The following is a 7847-nucleotide window of genomic DNA, read 5'->3' on the forward strand; positions in this document are numbered from 1 at the left end:
GCGAACGTTCGTTCGTTAGCCTGTTCGTCCATTTTTCTTTTTCTTGGGTTTTTTGCGATTATTTTCGATCGCGATTTCTGATCCTTTTTCGTTCTAGTATAACTTTTCGCTCGTTTACCGAATCAGGTGATTCAAGCGCCTGGAGTTTCGTCTCAAAACCCTCTTTCCATCTAACCAACTCAAACAAGTTCTTGCTACGGTAAAATTTGACTTAGGTCGAGATTAGTAAACAAAACTTGCTTCTTTCGCTGTTTGAGTTTCGTTGCTTCGTTTGATTTGATTCTTTTTGTAAACTGGAGTTCTTAAGTTGAACTTTCTGGTTAGATTCTCTTATTTGAGTTTTACCTATGCATTAGATGAGTTCTTATTGTATGCTTGTTTGTTTGCGATAGAGTACCCGGAGTGCGCCGCGTGCTACTACGAGTCTCTAGGTTTCACGGATCATCAGCAAGGAAAGTAACACTTTGATCATACCTCTTTACTACCCAGTTTTATTGCATTAGATCAACCCTCAAACAATTGCATGGTTAGGATCTATTTAACATGTGGGTTTTGGGAAGTAGATGACGTAGTACCTATTAGCTGTTTATTATAAAACCCTTGGGAGTTACTTCTACGTTTGCTTATATTGCTATGCTATGCTTGTAGATGTGGATTGGGTGAGTGTTTCCATAACAGATGTGAGATTGTTAATTAATTGTTTACATAAGGCGGCTACTTTAATACACATCTGGGTGGATTTAGCCACCTAGGAAACCTAGTGTTGCCTGTATTTTTGGAAATCCCGGGGTACCTTGTGATTCTGCTATGGACCGCCACCCAGGCTCAAAGGGATCATGAGATTATTCATGATAGAAACTTCTGTGTGCAGCCGCAAGTTACTATGGGCTCTAGCATAGTTGATTAAGTCGTGTAAACTCTTACAGTGTTAGACTAGCAGATGTAGGGGAAAGTAGGTGTAACTATCTACCCATCGTAAGGTGCAAACGCTTCTGAAAGACTATGTCTTGGTCATCCGTTTCTCAAACACCATGTAGTGAGAGAAATCCAATAGAGGAGATCGAGTCTTCTGGGGAAAAGTGCGCAAACCTCTGCAGAGTGTACAAACTAATCATGGTTAGCCGTGTCCCCGGTTATAGACGTTTTGAGTATCTAGTACCTGGATTATCATGTGAATCTCATCATGTTACTTTAATTTAAATTGTTGGATTTTAATGATGATGTTTAATTGGGATTGAGTTGGGTGAACCTTCTCAATGTTTAACAACCACCATGATAGTTAAATAAAATTTATTCCTATGTTGTAGGGAAAAATTGGCTTTATGCAAAACGGTAACCATAGAGCTTTCCACCAGCCATATACGCATGTAGTGATAGCATTATTCTGTTCATTACTCTCTATGTGTTACATTGCCAGCATATTCCATGTGCTGACCCATTTTCGGGCTGCAACATTCATGTTGCAGACTTTTCAGACGATGAGTAATGTGCCTTAGGTCGTGATCTTATACTCAGTGATGTCGTTGGAGTTGATGGACTTGCTTTATCTTTCAAGCCTTCTGCTATTATCGTAATCAGATGGCCTTAAGCCATATTTATTGTAATAAGTTCTCTTTTGAGACATTCGATGTAATAAGTGTGTGATTGCTCCTCTGTTATAAATCCATCAAGTACTGTGCGTGTCAGCATTACCGATCCAGGGAGGACACTGATGCACAGAGATCTGACTGTTTGAGGTCGGGTCACTACAAGATGGTATTAGAGCACACGCTGACTGTAGGACACGACCACTAAGCTAAAGCCCTAGATCACTACTCTCTTCTCATTTATGACTCCTCACCTTTTCTACTCTTTAGGATGGCGGATGCAAGGAACAAGTTCACGCAACCGGATGAAGATACCCCCTTTGGATGCCACTTGAAGGAAGTCACTAGGTACCTGAACATCGGAGTACCAAGATTCACCGGAACCTACATCGCCACCTTACCGGAAGAGGAGCGTTGGATGATTCAAGTTCAAGTTACAGGAAGGACGTTCATGCAAGTCACTAAGCCCATAGAGTTTTCCTTTGACGCCCCAACCTGGAGTCTAGGAAAGAGCATGGCACCCACATCACCATGGGACGCATTGGAGAAGTTTACCACAAGGATCTTAAGGATAATATTTACCAGATTTGTGGGCGCCGAGATGAGTAATGGGAGATGATAAGCACCAGGAAGGATAGATCAATTGCAGCATTCATCCAGGAGTTAAACCAGCACATTTGTCGCTAGGAGAACCAGATGTGCGCATGCATGATAGATCTGTAGAAGGCTATGACCAAGATCACAGATCTGGAGGAAGAACTCAAGTCTACACGCGATGGATATGGGGAGGAAATGATGACACTCATGGAGAAGAATGATGATCTGAAGGAGAAGCTAAAAGTATTCATGGGATTCCCCACGACTAGAGGAGAAGACGATGATTGCACTTGCCCGGAGAACTACATCATCATCGACAACGCCGACTCGGACCCAGACGATAGCGATGATGACTTTGTTGATGAAGCTGGAGCAGATATCATGGAGTCTTCGACCGATCAATTTTTCTAGTCGACCACCATAAACAGTAGTAGTATTCCCCCATGTATATAGTATAGTCTGAGCACTTTTGTAACGATAGTAGACCGTTGTAGCCCTTGTTTGAATTGATTGAAGTGATGTTGATTGTGTTTGTGTCATGTGCATATGGGTAGTGTTTTTCTCTATAGACCTCATTCTATTCTGTATTCTCATCTTTTCTCAACCCTCAGATGCCTCCGAGACGTGACAATGGATTTGCTTTCCCACCGGAGCTCACTCAGTTGATCCAGCAGCAGAATGCATTGATGCAAATGCTAGTCCAGAACCAGAATCAGGGGAATAACAACAGCAACCCACCACCACCACCACATGTTGATCACTTAGCCCGTTTCTTAAGGCTGAATCCGCCGGTGTACTCCAGTAGCACCGAGCCGATAGTTGCAGATGATTGGTTCTGCAAGATGGGAAGGGAGTTGACCACTGCAGGATGCACATATGCGGAGAAGGTTTGTTTTGCCGCACATCAGCTTGATGGACCCGCAGCATCATGGTGGGAGAATTTCACAGCCACTTACCCCATTGACACTGTCACATGGGACCAGTTTCAGCAAGCTTTCCGTACTGCCCATGTTTCAGCAGGAGCTATAGCCATGAAGAAGCGTGAGTTTCGCAACTTGTGCCAAGGAGGACATACTGTTGGCCAGTATGTGGATGACTTTAGTAAGCTAGCACGTTATGCCCCAGATGACGTTGCTACGGATGCAGCTAAGTAGGAGAAGTTTCTAGAAGGACTGAATGATGAGCTGAGTATGCAGTTGATGGTGGCAACCTTCAACAACTACCAGGAGTTGGTAGATAGGGCTCTCATGATTGAAGGGAAGCAACAACAGATTGACAACCACAAGAGGAAGTATGGACAAGGGAAGTACAATTCTGGAGCTCAGCAGAAGCCTCGTTTTACCCCGAACTCGGGAGGACCTTTTCAGCATACCAATGGAGGAGGGAGTTCGCACAACCATAGTGGCCCCAAGAATGGTAATGGGAATGGAGGAAGCAATGGCCAGAATCGTACAACCCATCAACCCCAACTAAGAAGGACCTGAGCCACGTCACTTGCTACAAGTGTTAGAAGAGTGGACATTATGCCAATGAATGTCCTGAAGCTAATAATGGAAATGGCAATGGAAGCTCTGGGAAGAAATCGAACCCTTTCAACAGGGGACAGGTGAACCACGTTAATTTGGAGGAGGTTGAAGCTCGGTCGATGCAGTAATAGGTAAGTTTTTGGTTAAGTCATTTACTGCAATCATTCTTTTTGATACTGGTGCATCGCATTCATACATATCAAGGGGGCTTGTGGATAAGTATAAACTGCCCCAAGGTTCTTAGAACACCTATGTTAGTAAGTTCACCAGGAGCGGAGTATATGGCAAGTCAAGAATGTTTTCAAGTGCCATTGACCATAGGTAGACATGTTTTACCCTCAGATTTAATTGTTTTGTAGTCACAAGGTTTGAATGTGATTCTGGGTATGGATTGGCTATCGATGTATGGAGGAAACATCGATTGCGCCAGTAAGTCAATTTTGCTTACCACCCCAGAAGGAAGAAGGGTCAAGTATGTATCCCGGCATGTGACAAAGAGGACTCAAGTGAATTCCTTATCAGGAGTTGTACAGGAGGAAGTACCAGTGGTGAAGAATTTCCCTGACGTATTTCCAGAAGAGTTTCCAGGCATGCCACCGGATAGAGACATTGAGTTTTTGATTGAGCTTTTGCTAGGCACAGGGCCGATATCTAAGAGACTATACAGGATGCCGACAAAGGATTTCGAGGAAATTAAGAAGCAGATTAAGGAGTTACTGGATAAAGGCTATATTCACCCAAGTTCGTCACCTTGGGGATCGCCAGTGCTTCTAGTGGAGAAAAAGGACAGATCATTGAGGATGGTTGTTGATTATCAGGGATTGAATGAAGTGACAAGCAAGAACAAGTACCCACTGCCGATGATCAATGATCTGTTTGACCAATTGCAAAGAGCAAAAGTATTTTCCAAGATTGATCTGTGATTTGGATACCACCAGCTAAAGATTCGAGAATAGGATATACCTAAGACAACTTTTACCACAAGGTACGGGCTATATGAGTATACCGTTATGTCATTTGGTCTGACTAACGCACCTGCATATTTTATGAATATGATGAACAAGGTGTTTATGGAGTTTCGGGATAAATTCGACGTGGTGTTCATTGATGATATTCTGGTCTACTCGAAGAATGAAGAGGAGCATAAGGAGCATTTGCATTTGGTACTTGGGAAGCTCAGGGAACATCAGCTATATGCCAAGTTCAGCAAGTGTGAGTTTTGGTTGAAAGAAGTTGGATTCCTCGGACATGTTATATCCGGAGAAGTAATAGCAGTAGACCCCACAAAAGTTGTCACCGTGACAAATTGGGAAGCACCCACTCGCAGGATACTACCGGAGGTTCATTGAGAATTTCTCAAAGATTGCGAAGCCCTTGACGGAGTTGTTGAAGAAGGACACCCAGTTCAATTGGACTGGGGATTGTGAAGCCAGTTTTCAGGAGTTGGAAAAACGTTTGGTTACATCACCAGTGTTGATTCTGCCAGATCAGCGCATGGATTATGAAGTATACAACGACGCTTCTCGTCGAGGACTTGGAGCAGTGCTTATGCAGGAGGGAAGAGTTGTTTCGTATGCCTCACGACAACTTAAGCCCCATGAGTTAAATTATGCCACACATGATTTGGAGTTAGCAGCTGTAGTGCATGCGTTGAAGACATGGAGACATTTTCTCATCGGAAACCATTGTGAGGTGTACACGGATCACAAGAGTTTGAAGTACATCTTGACACAGAAGGAGTTGAATCGCAAGCAAAGGAGATGGTTGGAGCTCATAAAAGATTATGATATGAGATTGCATTATCACCCCGGAAAGGCTAACCTAGTAGCCGATGCGTTGAGCCGCAAGAGCCATGTCAACACACTCTTGACCATAGAGTTACCAAAGGGGCTAGCCGAGGATCTTCGCGAGCTATGTTTGGAAATAGTTCTGAGAGGCTATGTAGCAGCATTGGAGATTTAGTCTACGTTGATGGATAATATCAGAGAAGCTCATAAGATAGACAAGGAGAATGCCGAGGTAAAAGAGAAGATGGGCAAAGGAAAAGCTAAGGGATTTCGTGAGGATGAGCACGATACCTTATGGTTTGTGGACCACGTTTATGTGCCAAATGATCCGGAGATCAGGAAGTTGATTCTGCAGGAGGCCCATGATTCACCTTATTCGATTTACCCAGGAAATACCAAGATGTATCTGTATTTGAAGGACACTTTCTGGTGGACCGGAATGAAGAAGGATATTGCAGAGTATGTAGCAGTTTGTGATGAATGTCAGAGAGTAAAGGCAGAGCATCAGAAGCCAGCAGGATTTCTACAGCCATAGCCGATACCCAAATGGAAGTGGGATAAGCTAGGCATGGATTTTATCATTTGATTGCCCAGGACTCGTTCAGGCTACGACTCGATATGGGTTGTAGTTGATCGTTTGGCGAAGGTAGCTCATTTCATCCCAGTAAATACCACTTATACAAGTGCCAAGTTGGCAAAGATATACATGACCAGGATCGTATGTCTGCATGGAGTTCCAAGGACCATTGTATCAGATAGAGGAACCCAGTTTACCTCAAAGTTCTGGAATCAGTTGCACGAAACTTTGGGTACCAGGCTAGCATTCAGTACAACCTTTCATCCACAGACAGATGGACAGACTGAGAGAGTCAATCAGATTCTGGAGGACATGTTGAGAGCTTGTGCGCTAGATTATGGATCTAGTTGGGACGACAATTTGCCATATGCAAAGTTCTCTTACAACTACAGTTATCAATCTAGTTTGAAGATGGCCCCTTTCAAAGCTTTGTACGGAAGGAGATGTAGGACACCATTGTTGTGGGATGAAGTTGGAGACCATCAGTTCTTTGGACCATATTTGATTAAAGAGTCTGAAAGGAAAGTTAAGCTGATTCGCAATAGACTCAAGGTAGCCCAGTCCAGGCAGAAGAGCTATGCAGATTCTAAACGCAAGGAGATAGTTTACAAAGTCGGAGACATAGTTTATCTTCGTGTGTCCCCACTTCGAGGGGTTAAGCATTTTGGAGTTAAGGGAAAGTTAGCACCACGTTTTCTAGGACCATACAAAGTTTTGGAACGTATGTGAGAAGTTGCTTACAAGTTGGAATTGCCCAAAGGATTGTCAGGAGTTCATGATGTGTTCCACATTTCCCAGTTGAAGAAGTGTCATGCAGAGATGGCTGATATACCTCTGAGAGATACAGTGCCACTGGAGGCGATTTAGTTGGACAATGATTTGACCCCCGAGGAGAAACCAGTGAAGATTCTCGAGTTTGCCAGCCGAGTCACACACAGCAAGGTTATCAATTTTTGCGAAGTTCAGTGGACCAACCATACAGAAGATGAAGCCACCTGGGAGCAAGAGGAAGACCTGCTGAAGGAACACCCTCACCTATTTTCTAGCCAACCCGAATCTCGAGGGCGAGATTCATCTTAAGGGGGGTAGGTTTGTAACATCCCAAATTTCAATTTGGAATGTTATACATTAGATCATCAATGCATACCATATTTTATTGCATTTTGGTTTGATCCTAGAAATTCTACGCAACTCAAGGACCCACGGAGAGAGTTGGGGATTTCGTTATTTTCATATTTGAGTTTTTCTCAAATTTTGAAAATAGGACCATTTGATTTTTATTATTTTATCTTCGTATATTTCTTTTATAAAAATAAAAGAGAGAGAATAAAATGACTTTCCCAAAATAAAGAAATATTGGAGATTTAATAATAAAATCAAACAAGTTTTTATTTCGTAGTATTATCGTTATTTTATTTGAATTAGGAAAAATGTGCATTTTTCAAAATTGCGTTTTAGGCCCAAATAAATGTTCATCATGTCCGCCTTATTTTTATAGGATGGGGAAAATTTATTTTGGGATTTTTGGAGTCCGTTTAGTATTTCTTTTATTTGATTTTCTGCGTGGAATATATTTTAAAAAAGAAGTCAAACTGACCTACTTTGGCCGTGTCAGCCCCGGACTCCTGGCTCGGCCGGCCTTTATAAGCCTAGGCCCGAGCCGCCTCAAACCCTAGCCCGCCCCAGCTGACCCCCACACCGCCGCTAGTGGCCGCCGCCGCCGCCGCCAGCGCCGCCGTCGCCGCTAGCCGCCGCTAGATCCGCCGCCCGCGCC

This window comes from Triticum dicoccoides, chromosome 5B (genome assembly GCF_002162155.2).
Source record: "Triticum dicoccoides isolate Atlit2015 ecotype Zavitan chromosome 5B, WEW_v2.0, whole genome shotgun sequence".
In the NCBI taxonomy this organism is placed as follows: Eukaryota; Viridiplantae; Streptophyta; class Magnoliopsida; order Poales; family Poaceae; genus Triticum; species Triticum dicoccoides.